The following is a 23,683-nucleotide window of genomic DNA, read 5'->3' on the forward strand; positions in this document are numbered from 1 at the left end:
TATAGATGGCATGCTACTGAAAATTTAATTGAATCTCTGTTCAAATAATGCATACATTAAGTGGGAGGAACTGTTAAAACTCCAAACATTAACATATAGTGAGGGGGAGCATCTTTTCAAAATAAAACTAATGGATTGCCAACATCAAAAAGGGGGAGAATGTTAGACCTAATAGTTAAGGGCTTTCATTCCAGCCTTGTTTTGATGACAACAATCCACTAGCAGTTCTTTAAGGTTATTAATAGTTTTTCTTTAGTCCAACTCAGTTACATAGAACAGCTCCAAAGCAAGCATAAAGAGTTAAGCAAGTCTTAAACCAGCAAAGAGCAACATATGACATGACCATAACTCTTGCCACTCAACTAAAAGCAATCATGGATCCTGCATAGCAAGCACAAGCTCTGGGTTGTGTGTGTAAGATTAGATAGATTGACATTGTAATCTTCTGTGTATGGTGTCACTCAAAAATACAAAGTAAGAGATGGGCAAATCACATATAGATCATTAGAACACAGGCACAGTCTCACTCATATATAACAAGTCAAGTAAAACTGCACAAGATGTCTAAAATCCTCAAACATATTTTATTAAACCTAAGACATCTTAAAACTGATCAGAGATCATTTCTAAAATAAAGATGAGGACCTTTTTAATTTGACACAAACTTGGTTGAAAATATTTTTTGAAAAGTAAAAGGCCTTGTCGGCGAACATAGGGATTTCATTGACGAGAACAACACAGAACCTCATCGATGTACATAGGATACTCATCGACGAGAATATACTGAGAACACAAAAAGTTCAGAGCACCTTCATCGACAAATACAGGGGATTCAGTGACGAAGTCTATTCAAATTTCGTCGACGTACACAGGCTACTCGTCGATGAAAAGAAACCAAGACCTATCAAAATTCAGAATCAAAGCCTCGTCGACGAACACAGGGCTTCGTCGACGAAAGAACAGAAGGGCTCATCGACGAAGGCATGACCTTGTCGACGAATGTCGGGCTGCAGATGTCATTTAATGCGCTAGAACGGCTAGTTTTCTACTTGTTTCATACCAATAAATTCCCAATGACTCTCCAACACCTAGCTCGCCCCTTTAGCTTTTAAAATAGGTGTTATGCATTGATTTCAAATTAGTGAAGCTCATTTTTGGTTGTTGGGAACATTCATTATGCATTTATTCTAGGGTTTCATTGTGCACACTCTTGCCCTCTTGCTCTTGCTTTTATTTACACTCCATTGACAAAGAGGAAATAATGTGAGGTTTTCATTGGGATATTCAGCTCTAGAGGCGCACTTCTCATTGTATCTACTTCTCTTCAAATCACTTGTATTGTAAGGCTTTTTGTGAGCCATTGTGAGATGTCTCTAGGTGAGCACCATTGTAAGAGCTCTTTGTGAGCAGCTGCTTGTGTAGGCTTATCCACCGAAAGGAGGATCACATAGTGGATTTTGGGAATCCTTGAGTTGGTCTCAAGGTGTGGACGTAGGCGCGGTTCCGAACCATGTTAACATCGTTGCATTAAGATTTTATTCCCTTTTCTCTCTTGTGTTGCTCAGCCATTTCTATCTACTTTATTTATATATTGTGATATAATACTCTTGTTCTTGCCAAGAAATTTGTGTGATTGTAGAGAAACTTGCATATTCGCGAAAGACGTCTATTCACCCCCCCTCTAGAAGTATATCCGGGCCAACAATATTAAGTCTAAAAAAGTTTAATACTTTTCTAAATGAGTTTCCCCTCAAGTATAAGATATCTTGTTAATAAAAACACATTTGAATAACCATTTTGATATCTTATATACTTGTATGTCCTTCATTGAAAAAATACTTATCTTTCTTTGAACCTTTTAGGACATAAGACTCATTTTGATAAAACCGGGACTAAGTATGAAGATGTTCAAAATACCAAAATGTTTGAAAACTTGTCCCTTTGGAAAACAACTTTGAGTTTAGGATTCTTTTGACAAACTCTTTAATTTAACTTCGAAAACCATGTATGTTGAGTTTGTGACTTTGGTGAAATCCTATAAACTCATGTGTCCTAGTATGCATGCATTTTCTTAACTCTTGCTCAAAAATCGTGAATGAAACAAAATCGCAATAGTTACAAAATAAACTACCTCAAACATGCACCCATTACAAAGATTCTACACTACGCTTCCTTTGGTTGTGCTTGGGTCCATCTGAGTACGTGACAGTTTGATCTTTCCTACTTCGATTGTCAACTCGGTCCGATCTTTGCCTTTCGACCAATACTTCAAGTATTCATCCCTTGAGCCTGTACTAAACATAATCTGCAAATATGGAATGCATTAGGAACAACAAGTAGGTTAATATCATCAAAACACATAAATCCATGATAGTGTAGCCAATAAGGCTAACATTCTCTCCTTTTTTGATGATGTCTAACCTATTAAGAATCTACTTAATCTTTTCATTTGTATTTATACTAACCATAGCTTAATATGCAAAGATAAGCTTACTTAGAACCACTAATGGGTTGTTATCATCAAAACAAGACAATTAAGCTCATGTAGCCTCCAAGGCTAAAACATTCAAATTTAAAATTGGAGAATTAAGAAAGTTCAATCAAACAACTAGGAGTTTCCTTTTGTAGGTATAACAGCAACGATTATTGCATGTGCGAAGATCCTTAAGCTCAATCATGCGTTAACTATAAAATCTAGAAGACACAAGCAAGGAACTCGACCAACACTATCTATACCGGCTGAAGCAAACTGAAAAAATGACATAGTAGTCTAAAATAACATTACACACATGATTTTCACGTTGCTATTTGTTCAATCTGGTTGTATTGCTACTGTAACTATTATTCTACGAGCTTATTGTCTTATTCTACCTAATTGGTTAAGTCTCTCCCGATTGAGCTATATTCAATTCTATTAAAACATAACATATTGATTAGAAATGTTTAAATCACATTAAAATTTAATTCTCAAAGTAATCATGATTAAGTATGATTACTAATCCAATGATGATTTTCAAAATAGATAACGATATCAAAGACTAGATAGTTTTATACAGATCAAACATTTCACAATATCTTTCATTAGACTCCTTATAAAGCCTCTTCTAAAGCTTCTTGCATTGCTTCTCATGAGTCTTCTTACATTGCTTCTCATGAAACTTGTTATATTGCTTCTCATGAGTCTTCTTTTATTGCTTCTTATGAAGTTTCTTACATTGCTTCTCATGAAGCATTTTTACATTGTTTCTTATTACATATAAAACATTAAACTACAAAGTACCTACTTTGTCAATCATCAAACCTATATCCAACAAAATACAATTTCAAATGTTTATATTTTATTTCAACTAAAATTATTAAATGTTTGCAAAAGAAAACTAGAAATTAAGAAAAACCTGAAAATCCTTAATTTCAAGTAAATATACTCTTCAAGTATTTCATAACTGGATTGTCTTTAAATATTGTCCATTCATATGACTCTCTTTATCCTATATAATCTTATTGTAAGTTAGAGAATTTTCTCTTTGAACCCACATCCACACAAAAAAAATATCTTATGAAATTTCATCTCTCACAAATGTGTGAAGAATGAAACATGCATTAAGAATTCTAACTTGAGTATTTGCACCTTAAAAATAAGTAGAGTGTAATTTTTCCGTTCTTTTCTTTCACAACCTAAAAGCTAATTTAATTGTATTCATTGTTTGTAATTAGTTGGGATGTTCCCTCCCTACAAATGAATATAATAATGCATCCCTTTATAAAGAACTAAAAATCCCAAGTCATTAGTGTAACCAACCCAAAATATAAGCCCACTGGAATTAAACACTGTAAGACAAAATGCTACAATGAACCTACCAAGAGGTTTGTCACCTACATCAAGTCGTTGCATGAATCAAGGCACCATGCAACTTCACAAAATTTGAGGTTGATACCTTCTAATTCGACAGTACATAAATGAACATCAAAGTTGCATGACAAGCTCCTAAAGCATTTGGCTCAAGCCACCTATCCCAGCATGATATCTACCTCGATACTCTACATGAACAATTAATGGAACATATGTTATATTTAAGTAGCCAAAGTGTTGTCTTAAATCATTTCCATTTGTCATCAATCCCATGATGAAGTATAATTATTTTGTTATATTTAAAGCTTGTCAATATTCATTATTATTGGCAGTATAACGTGGAAACGTCTCTTTACTATCTCCCTTGAACAATAAAATGCACTTTTAATTGTACTTTTTTTTTTTTTTTGTGGTTCGATAATTTGCCTACGTCTACAGGAACAAGCGGCTATTTTTCACTATCACAATGTGAAGCTTACAAAGCTTATCAAACAAGGGTTACATAATATTGATTAAATACTAACCCTATGCATACAAAAGACTTCTACTATAACTAAAACACTTCTGTAGCAATCCCCTGGAGGAAAATACTCCAAAATTTCTCAATTTACTGATCTCCGATTCAAATTCTGTGACTTGCGTCAAACGAAACCGTTGACGATTTCAACAAACTGTCGATGGTTTGATGCTGAGACTATTTCTGCTGTAGTGAAACCATCGACAGTTTGGTACTAAAAGCAAACCATCTCTCATTGCGTCGACCAATCCATCGACGGTTTGATCCTGCAACTAGCCTCCTTGTTCTTTGCATCAATATGCTTTCCCCGGTGCATGCGTTCCACTCAAATATGAATCATATATCCAACAATCTCCACCTTGGCGAATATTCACCACTTAGGAAAAAATCGAAAGCATAACCTCGTTGCTCCACCTGGTCTAGTAGACTGGGACCGCCTCTCGTCTAGCACCTAGAGACGTAAACCAAGTCCAAGCGACGCTTGAACTTGTTCGTGGTAACAGGAACTCCACCTAGCTAAATACTCACATCCTTGAACCATCTTTTAAACCACAATACTAACTTGGTAGCCTTAGCCACTGCCAAGTACTCTGACTCAGTTGAAATTTTTGTAACCTAAGACTGTACCCTGGACTTTCAACAATTAGGTCTTCCTACAACATATCCTGTTGTAAACCTTCTGTCATCCAAGTCCCCTATGTAGTTTGCATCCATGAGTCTCATAGTTGAAGGATCGCTTTGTTGCCTGCTGAAGCACCTTACTGCACTGGCGTAGGAAACCTTTGACATGTCTTGAACATCATTGTTTGTCCTTGAGTATAGAGCGGTAGACAGTTTATTGTAACTCCCCAAGCCCACCAAGTGGGGCCCGAAGGTTACGTGTTTCATTCACCTGTTTCTGATATCATACACTACAATCATGCAGCGGAAATAAATAAACAACCTCAATTTAAATACCAGAGGCTATTTAGGAACCCCAAAAAAAAAAAAAAAAATGCAACCATTTGTTTATAGTACATCCCAGTATTTAAAACATAAACTATATATCAACTGTTCTTATAGTCACTCCAAAATTTACCAAAAATACAACCCTGCTCGGAGTTCTAAGCTCGATCACCTGATGGACCTGAAAATATAATCATTTGCTAGGATGAGACACATCTCAGTAAGGAAGAATAAATCATAACAGTGTGTGTCAAAGAGTTTAAATAATACAAAACATAATCATTTGCTATTCATCATCAGTAAAGGAAGCACATATAGATCACACTCACACATACTGTAAGAACCCGAACTGTGATATATGAATTAATTATATAAAAGAAGGGTAAATTGGTAAATTGTGTAGAGTTTGTCGACAAGGCCAGAATTCATCGACGAAGTCCCTTCTGTTCTTGGCAATGGAATTTAGAGGCTTGTCGATGAGGAGAAGCCAAGAGATTTCAGGAAACCGGGAATGTTAGGCTCGTCAACGAAGTCACTGTCTCATCGACGAGGAGTCTTCAGTGGCTCGTCGATGAGGGTGCCATTTCATCGATGAGGGAGGCCGAGTCAAGGACTATAAATATCACTTTCCTTTGCTTAATCACTAAGTTATCTCAAGAATATCCTCTCCCTCTCTATCTAGAACTTGAAGAACTCTCTCTTTCTAGGTTTTTTTCTCCGTTCATTGCCTGATTTGTAAATCTGACGTTACCACATAGATCAGGGGAGGATTCTCTATGTTTTTAGCATATCGGAATCTCGTTTCGAGCAGTTTTGGGTTTCGGGCCAAAATCGAGGTAAGGCTCGATTTTATTTTCTAATTCGAAATATGTGTAGTAGTACGAGTTTTAAATGTATATTGTACTGTGATTTATAGGTTTTGGAGTCCCGATTCGTAGTTTTGGGGATCATAGAGTTCATAGTTGGAATTCAGATTAAGGTAAGGAGATTTAATTTATTTTTGAAATTGGGATCGGTAAGCTTGTAGGCTACAATCGTATGTATGTTTTAAATGCTTATTTGGAAAAATTTATTGGGTAAAATACGGGATTTTCGAGTTACAGTTTTCGGGAAAATTTGGGGATTTCAGGTATCATCTCTGCTTTGTTTGGAAAACTAGTTGTTTTGTTTAAATTGTATTATTGAGATGACTGTTATCCATATTTTTATAAAACTGTATGCTTGAATTGGAAAACAATATGATTTGCCATAAGCCCAAAAAGTGTGGAATGTATGGTTGTATGTAATTGTTCCAAGTATTTTGTAAAACAGCTATGTGGCTGCTAATTATCGTACGTTGATAAGTATAGGAACATGAGTTCCAAAGTGATTCTAGGTTTTGTGAAATTAGCTATGTGGCAGCTAATTACCGTACGCTGAAACAGCTATGTGGTGGCTAAATACCGTACGCTGCGCCATATACCAGTTCATTACCATGGGCGAGAGTGTCCGACTCTATATCCGAGGGTGTGAAATATCACCAGTGTGTTCTGGTTGGTGACCGAGGGGTGTGAGCTACACCGTATTGGCAACGTAATCGTTGTGAGGCTCCGGTCTTCGCAAGGTAGTTGCGTATTAGTGTGATGACACTGATTGCATGTTTGGGTATCGTATGTACTGGAATGGATTTGTGAAAATACTGGAACTGTATGGAAATGTTTTCAAACTGTATCGTATTGTATGGTGTTATGTTTTACGTAAAATAACACTAGTATGTCACACACTGATATAACCTGCTTTCTTCCTTACTGAGAGATGTCTCACCCCGAATGTACATACAAATGTTTTCAAGTCCTTTGGGTAGCCGAAACTAGCATCCTAGCATCTGAAAGCGGGGTGCCATTTAGCTACTTTTAGTGCCTGAGTAGGTACGAGTTTTGTAACCGAGTTGTTGTGATGGTTTTTGTAGACACCCAGAGTATATATTGTAATTATAGGATTGTATATCTTAGTGTTGTATGGGTTTGTAGTGCTGTATGGGTTTGTATATCCTAGTGTTGTATAGACTCAGGTATGGTATGATATATGAATAGATGAAACATTTTTCACTGCGTATATGATGAGTATGGATTTATATGTGTATGTGTATAGGGCATCCGTATACCTCACGGGGTCGGACCCTCTTATTGTATTGTATCATGTATGTTTTAATTGATATAGAGACTGGTTAGGTTACAATTTTCACACCTGGGACCCATCTACGGGTTTAGGGTGTGAGAGCTTGGTATCAGAGTTAACCAAGTTGTTAGGTCTTGTAGACTTGGTTAGGTGTATTGATGTGTACATACCAGAGTATAAGATGTAAGAAAATGGGTAGTGTAGGTTGAGGATTGTGTTGTCGCTAGATGAGTACTCATTGGTGGTGTTCTATGTCTTTCCTCAAATGAAGATTTCAGAAAGATCACGACAAACCATTGATGGATTTGTGTCAGTGTGACGGGACAGGCCTAGACTTATAGGATTGGTAGTTAACATGATTAGGTGATTGATTGTGTTAACTGTGTAAGATATAGGAATTCTAACTGATTCCTATTGTATTTTCAGAATGGAGCCCAAGGATAATTACTTGGAAAGTGGTTACGAGGGAACTACTAGTGATGAGACTCCTTCTATGCCTCGTGGGTTGACAAGGCAAGTTATGCGAGAGATCGGGCAAAGTGTTAGGACACGTGAGAGCTCTCCTACGGATGCAAGGTGTACCATCGAGAGGTTCACACATATGCACCCTCCAAAATTTGCAGGAGGACCCGATCCGACTAAAGCGGAGGATTGGGTCGAGAAGACCGAGAGGATTCTAAAAATCCTCCATTGCACAGATAGGCAGAGAGTCCTTTACACTGCTTTTTAGCTGTCGGGTGAGGTCGGGTATTGGTGGATTGCGGTGAGTTTACTGGAGAAGCAAAGAGTTGGTCCATTGGGTATGACATGGGGCCTCTTCAAGGAGGTATTCTTCGAGAGATACTTTTCGTTTTCCACTCGTGATGTTAAGGCCGATGAGTTCTCGGGCCTGATGCAGGGTACTCTGACGGTATAGAGATATGCAGCCAGATATGTCGAATTGTCTCATTTTGCACTGTACTTGGTTCTAAATGAGTACGAGAAGGCTCGAAGGTTTGAGAGGGGTCTGAGGAAAAACATCCGCTGTCTTGTGGGGATGCTGCAGATCTACGAGTTCTCTATTTTGGTGGATAAAGCTACCATAGTTGAGACCGACCTTCGGGGAGATGAGGTGGTGCAAGATCAAAGGAAGAGGCCGGTATCTTCTAGTTCTCAGAGTGGTCCTCAGCAGGGACAGTGGAAGAAGAAGAAGAAGAAGAACTATAGTTTAAGTTGTTGGTAGAACACCGAGCGACATTATCTTCAGGGGGATCCATCCTCCGCACCGTGCGCCAAGTGCCATAAATGGCACAATGGAGAATGTTAGCTGTTCTGGGGCAACTTCTACAATTGTGGCAAACCAGACAACCTGTCATGGAGCTTTTAGGCACCAAGGAGAGATACGCTTGCACAGAGTCAGAACTGTGGGAGTAATCAGATGCCTCGGGGGAATTACCAGCAACCACAGCTCCGGCAAGAGTGTATTCACTTACTCCATCAGATGAGGAACATGCTAGGAACGTGGTGACAGGTACCATGTTATTGTTTTTGAATAGGGCTATTGTTTTGTTTGATTCGAGAGCAACCCATTCATTTATATCTGCTAGTTTTGTGAAGTTGTGTGGGGTTACAACCTGTGTGATGGATGAGAGGTTGGCTGTGGCTATGTCGACTGGGAGTGTAACGATCTATAGTAAGATGTTAGGAAACTGTCCAGTTGTAATTCAGGAGAGACTGCTACCAATGAATCTTGTAGTATACGACATGTATGGTTTTGACGTCATGCTAGGGATGGATTAGCTATTATCTAGTTTTTGATTGATTGTTGTAGGAAGGTAGTAGTGTTCAGACCTCCTGGGAAGCAAGAGTATGAGTTTGTAGGATCGTGTGTGCGTATGACGCCACAGTTTCTATCAGCATTACAAGCGAGGAGGCTACTCTTGGACAAATGTCAGGGGTACCTAGCTTGCGTGAAGGAACCGCCGTGGAAAGAGTTGAGGCTCGAGGATATTTGAGTGGTCAACGAATTTCTGGATATGTTTCCTAAAGATTTACTCGGTTTACATCCGAATCGTGAGGTGGAGTTTGCGATAGAGTTGCTGCCCGGCAAGGCACCAATCTCTAAAACTCCGTATCGGATGGCTCCAGCAAAACTTTGAGAGTTGAATGAGCAGTTGGAGGAACTACTGGACCAGGGTTTTATTCGACCGAGTGTTTCACCTAGGGGAGCTCCATTTTTTTTTGTGAGAAAGAAGGACAGGTCGATGCGTATGTGCATTGATTACCATGAGATTAACAAGGTAACTGTGAAGAATCATTATCCGTTGCCTCGTATCGATGATCTCATTGACCAGTTGCAGGGAATGCAGGTCTTTTCGAAGACCGAATTACGATCAGGGTATCATCAAGTGAGGGTTAGATCTAAGGATGTAGCGAAGATTGCTTTCCGAACCAGATACGACCACTATGAGTTCTTGGTTATGCCATTTGGTTTGACCAATGCTCCGGCAGTGTTCATGGATATGATGAACAGGGTTTTCCATGAGTACCTGGATCAGTTCGTAATGGTGTTTATTGATGACATTCTGGTATACTTGAGGAGTCCGAAAGAGCATGAAAACCATCTGAGGTTGGTACTACAGATTTTGCGAGAGAAGAAGTTGTATGCCAAGCTAAAGAAGTGTGAATTCTAGTTGAATCAGGTCGTGTTTTTAGGCTATGTGGTTTCTAAGGGTGGTATCTTAGTTGATCCTAGAAAAATTTAAGATGTGGTCGACTGGATGAGACTGAAGAGTGTGCAAGAGGTTTGGAGTTTTTTAGGACTGGCGAGTTACTATTGTTGGTTCGTAGAGGGTTTCTCTAAATTGTCTGGACCTCTGACATGATTGACCAGGAAGGGGGTGAAGTTTGACTGGACTAGTGATTGCGAGCAGTGTTTTCTTGAGTTGAAACACCGGTTGGTTACTGCTCTAGTATTGACCATTCCTTCGGGGGATGACGGTTTTGTGATCTATAGTGATGTGTCCCTGAAGGGTTTGGGATGTGTGCTTATACAACAGGGTAAGGTAGTAGCTTATGCTTCTCGGTAACTTAAGGAGTATGAGAAGAATTACCCTATGCATGATTTAGAGTTAGCTGCTGTTATTTATGCATTGAAGATCTGGCGACACTACCTGTACGGTGTTCAGTGTGAGATTTTCACTGACCACAAAAGCCTCAGGTACTTTTCCTCGAAGAAAGAGCTGAATATGAGGCAGAGGCAGTGGCTAAAGTTGATCAAGGACTATGATTGCACAATTAGTTATCACCCGGGGAAGGCTAATGTGGTAGCAGATGCATTGAGTCAAAAGTTAGAGCATGTAGCAATATCTGCAGTTGTAGCTTAGCATCATGTTAGGTGTGATTTGGAAAGCCTTGGCGTAGAGTTGGTGTTTGGTGATCATTAGGTTTTCATTGCTAGCTTGGTGATCCAGCCAACTTTGTTTTAGCGTGTTAAAGCGACATAAACTAATGATGCGGAGTTAGTTGAGATTGTGGGGAAAGTACAACAGGGGTTGGCAGCAGATTTTAACATCTCTAACAGAGGTGTGTTGAGGTTTGGGACTAGACTGTGTGTTTGATGACGAGATCAGAAGGACGATTCTAGAGGAAGCGCATCATTCTTTGTATACGGTACATCCGGGTAGTACGAAGATGTATCGGGATTTGCGCAAGTCCTTCTGGTAGAGTGGTATAAAGAGGGAGATTGCCCGGTTCGTAGAACAGTGTTTGACGTGTTAGTAGGTAAAAGCTGAGCATCAAAGGTCGGCGGGGCCGTTGCAGCCTTTACCTATTCCGGTGTGGAAATGGGAGCACATTTCCATGGACTTTGTTACCTGGTTACCGCCAGCGCTTCATGGGCAGAATGTTATTTGGGTAATCGTGACGAAGTCTGCTCACTTTGTACCGATGAAGGTTAGCTACCCTTTGAGTAGGTTAGCAGATTTGTACGTACATGAGATAGTAAAAATGCACGGGGTACCGGTGTCCATTGTTTCAGATCGAGACCCTAGGTTTACTTCTCGATTCTGGAAGAGCTTGCAGGAAGCAATGGGGATGAAGCTTACTTTCAGTACAGCGTTCCACCCCCAAAATGATGGAAAGTCGGAGAGGACAACATATATTTTGGAGGATATGTTACGGGCTTGCATATTGGACTTCGGTGGTAGTTGGATTCAGTTTCTACCACTAATGGAGTTTGCCTATAGCAATAGCTTTCAAGCTAGTATTGGGATGGCACCGTTCAAGGCTTTGTATGGTCGGAGGTGTTGATCTCCTTCATATTGGGACGAGGTTGGTGAACATCAGGTGTTAGGACCTGAACTTGTACAGTAGGCATCTGAGAAGGTGGGTGAGAGGATTAAATCAGCTCATAGTCGGCAGAAGAGCTACGCAGATGTTCGCCACCGTGAGTTAGAATTTGAGGTGGGGGGTAGGGTATTTCTGAGAATCGCTTCGATGAAAGGAGTGATGAGATTTGGGAAGAAGGGCAAGCTGAGCCCGAGGTTTATCGAGCCATTCAAGATTCTAGAACGAGTATGTTCAGTGGCCTTTCAGATTGCACTACCTCTTGCGCTCTCGAGGATCCATGATGTATTTCACGTATCAATGTTGAGGAGGTACGTGTCAGATCCGTCACATGTTATTAGTTACGAGTCTTTGGTGATTGGGGATACTTTGGCGTATGAGGAGGTACCTTTTCAGATTCTGGACTGGAAGGTTCAGAAGTTGCGTACCAAGGAAATACCATTAGTAGAGGTATTGTGGCGGAATCACACAGTTGAGGAAGCTTTTTGGGAGTTAGAAATGAAAATGCACCGAGTAGTAGTTAGATAGCAAGGTCGGTATGGATATGTAAGTATGTATGTATGTAGTACTCTGTTATCGTATTAGTATTGTGTGGTTAGTCTCTTGGAGAGTCCTGTTGTATTATGAGCTCCCAAGACCGTGTATGTATGTGACCATGGTATTCCTCCGCCATAAGTGAGAGAATGTATGTAGGTATGTATGTATTGTAACGGGGCTGCGTATAAATGGCCGCTGGTTCTTCTTAGAGCATGTATGTATTTAGTAGTATAATTGAGTTTGTAATAAGAGATTGCAAATTTCGAGGACAAAATTTTTGTAAGAAGGGGAGGTTGTAAGAACTCAAACTATGATATATGGATTAATTATGTAAAATAAGGGTAAATTGGTAAATTGTGCAGAGTTCATCGACAAGGCCAGAATTCGTCAACGAAGTCCCTTCTGTTCTCAGCGACGAAATTCAGAGGCTCGTCGACGAGGAGAAGCCAAGAGATTTCGGGAAACTAACAATCTCAGACTCGTCAACGAGGTCACTGTCTTATCGATGAGGAGTCTTCAGTGGCTCATCGACGAGGGCGTCATTTCGTAGACGAGGGCGGTCGAGTCAAGGGCTATAAATATCACTTTCCTTTGCTTAATCACTAAGTTATCTCAAGAATATCCTCTCCCTCTCTCTCTAGAACTTGAAGAACTCTCTCTCTCTAGGTTTCTTCGTCGTTTGTCACCTGATTTGTAAATCTGATGTTACCGCGTAGATCAAGGGAGGATTCTCTACGTTTTTAGCGGATCGGAATCTCATTTCGAGTAGTTTTGGGTTTCGAGCCAAAACCGACGTAAGACTCGGTTTTCTTTTCTGATTCGTGTGGTACGAGTTGTAAACGTATATTGTACTGTGGTTTATAGGTTTTGGAGTCTCGATTCGTAGTTTTGGGGACTGTAGAGTTCGTAGTTGGAATTCGGGTTAAGGTAAGGGGATTCAGTTTATATCAGTTTATTTTTGAAATCGGGATCGGTAAGCTTGTAGGCTACAATCGTATGTATGTTTTGACTACTTATTTGGGAAAATCTATCGGGTAAAATATGGGATTTTTGGGTTACAGTTTTCGAAAAAATTTGAGGATTTCAGGTATCATCTCTGCTTTGTTTGGAAAACCGGTTGTTTTTTTTAAACTGTATTATTGAGATGACTGTTATCCATATTTGTATAAAACTGTATGCTTGAATTGGAAAATGATATGATTTGCCGTAAGCCAAAAAAGTGTGGAATGTATGGTTGTATGTAATTGTTCCAGGTATTTTGTAAAACAGCTATGTGGCTGCTAATTACCGTATGCTGATAAGTATAGGAACGTGAGTTCCAAAGTGATTCCAGGTTTTGTGAAATCAGACTAATTACCATCTGTTGAAACAGCTATGTGGTGGCTAAATACCGTACACTGCACCATGTACCTATTCATTACCGTTGGCGAGAATGTCCGACTCTATATCCGAGGGTGTGAAATGTCACCAGTGTGTTCCTGCTAGTCACTGAGGGGTGTGAACTACACTGTATTGGCAACGTAATCATTGTGATTCGCTGTGTATTTGATGAGTATGGATGTATATGTGTATGTGTATAGGGCATCCGTATACCCCACCGGGTTGAACCCTCTTATTGTATTGTATCATGTATGTTTTAATTGATACAAATACTAGTTAGGTTACTATTTTCACACCTTGGACCCATCTGCGGGTTCAGGGCTTGACACATACATAATTATTTTTAGTGATAGTTCCCGAGAATAGGGAAGATTACCCGCCCTTACAAGTAGCTTCCCTCTACTCTAATACCAATACTAGGGCACTCACCTTACTTAGTAAACTCTCGGGTTATGTATTTAGGCAAAGTCTCCGAGAATAGGGAAGATTACCCGCCCATACAAGTAGCTTCCCTTTGCTCTGGTACCAAACTGAAAATTATCAAGGCACTCGCCTTTCTCAGCAAGCCCTCAGGTGGAGAGTGTAAGAACCTGATTCATGATAAATGGATTAAATTGATTAGAAGAGGGGTAAAAAGGTAATTGAGCAAACTTTGTCGACGAGGCTATCATTCATCGACGAAGGCTTGTGGCTCCTTATCGACAAAATTTAGAGGCTCGTCGATGAGGGAATGCTGAGAGGTTTGGAAAAATTGAAAATATCCGACTCGTTAACGAGGCCACCATCTCGTCGACGAAGGTAATGGCATGCTCATCAAAAAGGATGCCAATTCGTCGACGAATCCACCCGAGTCAAAGGGCAAAGGGCTATAAATATCCAAATGGGTTGCTTCCAAGCTAAGTTAGCTTAATATCTTCACTCTCTCTCTCTCTAGAACTTGAAGCTCTCTCTCTCTCTCTCTCTCTTGATTTCTTCGCCATTTGTTTCCGGATTTATAAATCTGACGTTACTGCATGGATCAGGGAAGGATTCTCTACGTTTCTAGCAGATCGGAATCTTGTTTTGAGCAGTTTCGGGTTTCGGGCCAAAATCGAGGTAAGGCTCAGTTTTCTATTCTGATCCAAAATATGTGTAGTAGTATGAGTTGTAAGCATGTATTGTACTGTGGTTTATAGGTTTTGGAGTTTCAGTTCGTAGTTTTGGAGACCGTAGAGTTCGTAGTTGGAATTCGGGTTAAGGTAAGGGGATTCAGTTTATATCAGTTACTTTTTGAAATCAGGATCGGTAAGCTTGTAGGCTACGATCGTATGTATTGTTTGGTAACTTATTTTGGAAAATCTATCAGGTAAAATACGGGATTTTTGGGTTACAATTTTTGGGAAAATTTGGGGATTTCAGGTATCATCTCTGCTTTGTTTGGAAAACCGGTTGTTTTGTTTAAATTGTATTATTGAGATGACTGTTATCTATATTTGTATTAAACTGTATGCTTGAATTGGAAAACGATATGATTTTCCGTAAGCCAAAAAAGTGTGGAATGTATGGTTGTATGTAATTGTTCCAGGTATTTTGTAAAATAACTATGTGGCTGCTAATTACCGTACGCTGATGAGTATAGGAACATGAGTTTCAAAATGATTCCAGGTTTTGTGAAATCGGCTAGGGGCGGCTAATCATCGTACGCCGAAACAACTATGTGGCGGCTAATTACCGTACGCTGTGCCATGTATCGGTGTCAAAACCGTGGGTGAGTGTGTCCGACTCTATATCCGAGGGTGTGAAATGTAAACTGTATCTCGACTGGTCACCGAGGGGTGTGAGCTACACTGTATTGGCAATGTAATCACCGTGAAGCTTCTGGTTTCATGGAGTAGTTGCGTATTAGTGTGAGCTACATCGTATTGGCAATGTAATTGCTGTGAAGCTTTGGGTTTCATAGCGTAATTACGTATTAGTGTGACGACACTGACCGTATGTTTGGGTATCGTATGTACTGGAATGGATTTGTGAAAATACTGGAACTGTATATAACTGTATGGAAATGTTTTTGAACTGTATCATATTGTATGGTGTTATGTTTTACGTAAAATAATACCGGTATGCCATACACTGATATAACCTGCTTTCTTCCTTACTGAGAGGTGTCTCACCCTGAATGTACGTACAAATATTTTCAGGTCCTTCAGGTAGTCGTAATTAGCATCCTAGCAATCAGAAGCGGGGGTGTTGTTAGCTGCTATTAGAGCCTTTTTAGGTACAAGTTTTTGTAACCGGGTTGTCGTGATGGATTTGTGTGTAGACACCCGGGGTATGTTTTGTATCTATGAGAATGTATATCCTAGCTTTGTATAGACTCTGGTATGGTATTGTACATGTATAGAAAGACCATATTTCGCTATGTATCTGATGATGGATGTGTATGTTATGATTTTATAAGCATCTGTATACCCCACGGGGTCGGACCCTCTTATTGTATTGTGTCATGTATGTTTTAATTGACACAGAGACAGGTCAGGTTACTATAATCACACCTGGGACCCAACTGCGGGTTCGGGGTGTGACAGAGAGTCTTACTTTGCCATAAATACTTATGTAATTAAATTCACACATATACATTATAAACCATTTCCCTGAGATTCATGTATACCCATAACCACACACATCCACACAGGATACCACACACTTTAATTACATCCACACAAGAACACCGTCCACACCGGACTCACTTCCACATAGGAACACCGTCCACACAGGATTCACGTTCACATAGGATACATAACATGGCCCAAACAAGATATAACATGACCCACACAGGCACCACTATTCACCAATATCCAATCCCCATTACCTACCCGTAGTATATCAGTACAACAAACTCTTTAGGCCAGCCTCTACCCCAATATATAATGACAATATAACGAACTCCTCAAGCCTACCAACATTATATAATGATTATATCTAGACAATATAACGAACTCCTCAGGCCTGCCGACGTTCTATCGTGATACACCCGAATAACCACACAAAATGTCTCATTCACACACATCAAATTATTCATCACATAGTAGACACAAGTAACCAGTATTCGCAACCAATCCATGCTTACAAATAAACTATAACCACAATCAGCCAATATTCACAAGCAGTCAGTATTTTTCACCAATCAGTATTCACAACAGCCAGTATTCGCAATCAGTTAAATTATGAAAATTATATTCACACCACACAATTTTTCCCATATATGATATATGATCAAAAATCATTATTTTCCAAATGCCTAAACTATTGAGAAAATCATACCTAAGTATATAAATTTGTATAATCAAATGTCACTGTTTCAAACTTAGTAAAACCTGCTATAAGAAATTCCCCTTACCTACTTTCTAAATAAACCAACTGAAATAAATAGAAAAAATCAAAACCCTAGGCTCCAAACCCCCTAACGAATAGAAACCGATGAGCTACAACACGAACCTTACATCCGGGAGCGATCACGAACCCCAAAATAGGCTTAGAAATGCTTACAATACCCTAAAACCCCCCAAAACACGAAACCCTAGCTAAGAGAGCGAAGAAGAAGAGAGTTTTTTTAAAATATATATATGTATATGAAATAGGATATATTTATAAGTACATTGTCCCAGCAAAAAATTGTCGATGGTTTTCTTGCACTTGACAAAACTGGGGACAGTTTGGTTCTTAGAATGCTTGCTGAAGAGAAAATCGTTGACGGTTTTTCTGAGAGATCCTCAAACCATCAACGGTTTGGTGCTGAATCAAACCATCTTCTTATTTTTCTTATTTTTGCTTTCCTTATTTATTTTTCTTTTCTTTTATTCATTTTTATATTATTTTTTGGGTTTGGGGTACTACAGTTTACATTGATTCGCCAACGGTGTATTAGTGACCAATTTAACATTAACTATGCTAAACCTCTCCAACACCTACTCCATGAAACCACCTTGAGATAACCACAAACTCTGTGTAGTTTCGTTCACAAAGCCACCCTAAGATAACCCCAATCTCCTTGTAGCTTTATACTTACAATTCTCTAACCCAAGAATCCTCTTGGCAGCACCCAAAACCCTCACGTCAAATTCCTTTCTCAACAGAGTTTCCAAGTGACTAACCTTAGTTGGAATCTTCCCAACAATTGACATGTCATTCATATAAAATCACAGAATAATTGCCCACTTGCATCCTATCATCCTCTTCCCCTTTGGAAGCTCCACCAATGTCCACACTTGATTCTTATGTTGTAACTCCATCTTTTCTATCATAGCACTCGTACATCTATTTTTCCCTTTGTTGTGCACCGCATCTTGAAAAATAGTAGGAACCTTACTGGTAGTGATGAATGCATAAGAAATCAGGTCATCAAATTTATACCTAGGCGGTGGCCTAATAGTGCACCTGGGCCCATTGTGATCCTGCTAGTCTCTCGAGCTAGAACTCCCTGCAATACGAACAATGTCATCTTTGCCCTAAGTTTGTAACTCCACCTGCATATCTCCTTTCTGTTCCAGTTTATACTGTGATACTGCAAGACTCCTGAGCTAGAGCTCCCTGCACTTCAGCTCCGAGTCTCCAACTTCACTAGCACAACATGTTTGTTATTGTTGTAGCTTTCTGACACCCATTTCTCTTTATCTACCTGAGTACGCTGCACCATGGCTTTAACATCAAAAATCATGTCTCCACCGATCACCACCCTGTTTGCCATTGGTTCACATAGCTTGAACCCATCTTTTTTACACCCCAGAAATATGTACTGTTCAAACATTACACCAAGCTTAGATCTCACCTCACTAGAAACGTGCATGGCTAGACCTCCAAACTCTCTCAAACCAGAGAAGTCTACCATATAACATGTCCAAGTCTCTCCTGCAACTCTCCCATCTAGTGATACCCTTGGTGATTGATTAGTTGAGAAACATGTCATACTCACTGAATTCACCAAAAATTTCCTTGCAAGCCCTACATACAACCTACCATGCACACAAAACTCCTTGAACACAAGCTACTTAGCTCCAATGCCTGACCTGAGGAACTTTCTCCTGGTCTAGTATTCCACCTTAGTCACAAGTTAAACCTAACAAACATCTCCAAATTGTGTTGCATAAGGTACCCCCAAACCTTTCGTGATAAACTCATGAAGTACCCATGCCCAAGCCGTGATGCTGCCCTCACCGATCCCCAAACATCCAAAACAATGTAGTTAAGAACACCCTCCGTTTTGTGTGTGGTTATTTTGCACAAAATGATATTATCTCACTCAGAAATTTCAACTATAGCTCCACCTACAACTGCGTTACCCAATAGTGCATAAAGATTCCCTACCTCTGTCCCTTCATCACCATCAAGACACCTTTACACACCTTTATTGTCCCACTTTCATACTTGTAACTATACCCGTTACAGTCCAAAGTGCCCAATGATGTTACATTCTTCCATAGATCAGGTACATGCCTTATATCACATAACGTCCTTACTACACCATGATACATCTTGATTTTGATATACCTCATTCCGAAGACTTTGTAGACGACATTGTTTCCCACTAGAACCGAATCAGAATTCATCAATCTGTAAGTGGTGAACCAGGCTTTGTTGGGTGTCATGTGAAAAGAATATCCTAAATGTAGGATCCAAGAATTCATAAGGTGTTTTGAATCCAATGAAACAGAAAGCATATCACAATCATTGCTCCTCAAGTCTCTTTCTTTCACTACATTCGTAGATTTTGACGAGCCCTTTTGAGTTTCTTCATTCCCTTTCCTCTACTCTAGAAACTCAAGTTCTATATATGTGCCTAATTTTCCCGCACTTAAAACAGTGAACGTCCTTCCTCCTCCTGGATTGTGACTGAGTTTTATTATTACTCGATCTGCTCCAAGACTTGCCTCTCCCACGATCTTGATTACCCTTCGCCACGAGCCCTTACCCTTATGAACTCTCATCACTAGCCTTCTTGCTCTGATGGAACCCCTAAACAACCAGGTCAATTAGCACAGGGCTAACCTCAACCTTTACAATTAGGTCAATTAACATAGGGCTGACCTCAACCTACACAATCCTTCCTGGGCTAGATTACCGCCCCCTCAAGCCACGCCTAGAAATACAACAGATTTCTTAATCAAACGGTACATTGATTATGCTTTCATGTAAAGCAGATATGTACCCAATACGCACATTATAATCAATACACTACCAAAAGATAGGATTTGATAAGTTCAGTGTAGTCTAAGTGTCTATTCTCAAATATCTATGCAAATATTGCAATCAATGCGTGAGAGTGTAAATGATATAATCTTTGTGTCACACAATATATTCAATCACAATGCTCAAACAAAGATATTAGCAACTTTCAAATATCTCAACAAATAGTTTTTCTCAATATGAACTACAAGAGATATTCAAACAATGATTTGTAAAATATTTATTTGATCTTTGTAATAAAATGATAATCTTAATCAAAAGGAACAATAACAAAGATCTTCACAAGAAAATATCCCAAAAGTATTTTTCTCAAAAATAAGCACACTGGATATTTGAAAACGGTTCGTAAAAATTTATTTCACAAACAAAAAGCAATATGAACTCTTGAGTATTGCAATGATGATGCAAAACTCACAAGCTCTACGAAGTTTTCCTATGGAAGACTTATTAATGAAGTCTCCTAAAAAAACTCAAGCTTACTCGAATAAAAAATATATATCAATCAACTAGAACTAACGAGAGTGTAAGCTTAACTAGAAACTCACAATAGCACTCTTACTTAGTAAGGTTTGCGATGAGGATGAGTAAGAATGAAGAAATGAAGCTTGTATGCGAGAAATAGAGCTTTTGAGAATCAGAGGATATTTGCTGATTTTTTTTTCTAATCTCATGCTAATTATTCCAAATGATGGGGTATATATAAACTTCCCCAAAAATATAATTGTTCAGGACATGTAGGGAATTATTAAGATTGTTTAAAAACATTTTAGCATAATTATCCCCATTTAAAAACTTTAACCGCGATAAAAATAATGGGGCAACCTGAGAGCACCGGTCGACCGAAGGAAATTCGGTTGACCGAGTTGCTTTAAGTTCGGTCGATCGGGTATTAATTGAACTACAAGTTTGGTCAACCGGACATGGAGGTTCCAAGGCGATTTTCCATTTTAGCGCGGTTCAGTTGATCGGGAACCTTTTGAACTATCTAGTTCGATCAACCAGACCATTGACTTCCACATGTGGGAACTCGGTCGACCAGGGTGTTGTTATGCATTTTGGGCTTGGTCGACTAGGTGGTCAAAAAGTTGAGTCGGATGGAGTTCGATTGACCGGGAGAAATATACTGAGCCAGGCTCAGTTGACCAGACTGTGGTCAAACTGTTGACCAGGTTGTGGTTCGGTTGACCAAGAAGAATTGTACTTGAGAGTACGGTCGACTGAACATGTAACTTAAGTGCATTTATGTTTTGTTCAATTATGCAATCACGCGATTCATATGACCATACATATATGTGCATGTGTGAGTGTCTTAGGGTCATTCTAGGCCTTTTTCGTTTTGAGGACACCGAAAAAATTCAACGTCAGTCGACCGAAGGTTATTCCCTAAGGTTCATCTATGGTCTTGAGCTTATCCTTCCTACCATGCAGGTAAGACATTAATGATTACAGACCATTTTCCTATCTTACTATTACATACCCAAAATGATAAATAATGAATTACAATACAAAATGATTTTTAGGGTCTTTGTCTTCTTTAAGCCCATGTGTGTGCATCATGTAATACTTCCGATTGGTCCTACACACAAACTCATCAACCATTAAATATCAAAGTATTTTTCATAATCAAAACGGGATATAACCAATAAGGTCAACAACGTTGATGCGATGAGTCAGGTCCAAACCCTCTGTCATCTTAAGCTAATATAATTTTTACTTAAGATACAACTTGTTCGTCAATGACTAGGACATGTATCGTCTCTCTAGTTTCAACCAAACCGCTGCTGGCGATTCCTTATTCATGACGTGACAACACATCATCAACCAAACAATGGCTGATAGTATATATAACTTTCACTTCCAATTCCTTCCAACTCGTGTCGTCCATGCCTTCCGGCTTCTTTCTGTATAGTGCCTTCACCATACCTTGCTGCACCAATAAGTCCTTACCCTCCTTTGCTAAAGTTTGAAGTTTCTCGTTCCATCTAACTTACCAACATCGAACTTCACCAAAGAGATCTCAGTCATTGCAACCAAGAGCTCTGATACCAATTGTTGAAAATTGGCGCTCTGATACCAATTGTTGATGCGAATGCACAACGGAAGACCTTGCAAATTCGAAATAATTCAGAACAAGTAATGCAAACACTCAACGATGAATATATGAAAATTAACAATCAACCACAATGATTTAAAGGAAAGCAATAAATCAAACACGACACAATAATTTACGTGGTTCGCCAATTTGCCTACATCTACAGGAGCAAACGATTGTTTTTACTCTCACAATGTGAAGCTTACAAAGCTTATCAAACAAGGGTTACATAATATTGATTAAATACTAACCCTATGCGTATAGAAGACTTCTATTATAACTAAAACACTTATGTAGCAATCCCCTAGAGGAAAATCCTCAAAAATCTCCCAATCTACTGATCTTTGATTCAAATTCCGTGACTTGCACCGAACGAAAATGTCGACGTTTTTAGCAAACTGTCGACAGTTTGGTGTCGAGACTATTCCTGCTGGAGTGAAACCATCCAAGGTTTCCCTGAAACCATCGACGGTTTGATACCAAGAGCAAACCGTCGGCCAATTTGTCGATGATTTGATCTTGCCACTAGCCTCCTTATTCTTTGCATCACTTGCTTTCTCCAGTGCATACGTTCCACTCAAATATGAACCACATCTCTAACAAAAATATTACACAATTTGTCCACCACTACTCGGGCAAATGATGACAAACATAATTCATTATTTGAGAAACTTCTACCAATCTTTTTTTTTTTTAATAAGCTTTATCATCAACTTCACTGACAAAAAATCTTTGTACAGATGTTCGATGATGGCACTTTCCCATAAGCACAGCAAAAAAACCTACATGAAGTATGAAATTAACTCCCATCTTCACTCACATTTTCCTTGACACATATATCTCTTCTTCTTCTTTTTAGTTACACCGGGTGTCCTGACGCCCTCAGCTCATCCAGTTACATAGTGTGTGATCACTGGTGGCATCACGAGGTAATCAGACTAATCCCTCGCCTACGTTGTCTGACCCCACAACCAACGCAGGGGGTAAATCAAGTTTTTTGTTCAGTGAGGCAGGAATTGAACTCGGACTTATACTGTCAAACAGTCTACCATAGATCCTTCCTGCCACCTGAGCCAGTGCCGCGGGCCATATATCTCTTTTTATTCTACCTATTATTTGGTTTTCAAGAAGGTATAAAAAAAAAAGGGAGGGTTATTGTGCGTGCCAACAAAATAAAACAACAATGCATGAGGACCTCAATGTACGAGGACCTTATTTTCTTTTAATAACAAATTCTCAAAAGGTGAATTTTTGTTCCAGTTCATAAAGCGCAATTCATTTTCAATTGGAAGGCAGAGCATAGGAGAATTTCACAAAGGAAAAAGGGACAAACCAAATCACAACTCCAGGATAACAAATCCAAGAATAGTAGAACATATATACATGGTTTCTATAACTTTGGAAGTAGGCTGATTTTTGCTTTAGAAAAAAAAGAAAAGATAAGGGAAAACCCCAAATCTTCTCAAGCTCCAGTACTAATTTCCTTTAGTTCCAACAAGTAAACTGAAAGTTGATTAGTTTGAGAACCGAAAAAAATAAAAATAAAAAAAGACGGAAATTTTTTTTAAGAAGTAAACCTGAAATAGAGTAGTTTGGAAAAAGAAAAATCAAATGAAAATACTAACTAAAAATATCAAAGAACAGAAAATCTATTTTTTCA

Source organism: Malania oleifera, chromosome 1, assembly GCF_029873635.1.
Source record: "Malania oleifera isolate guangnan ecotype guangnan chromosome 1, ASM2987363v1, whole genome shotgun sequence".
NCBI lineage: Eukaryota > Viridiplantae > Streptophyta > Magnoliopsida > Santalales > Ximeniaceae > Malania > Malania oleifera.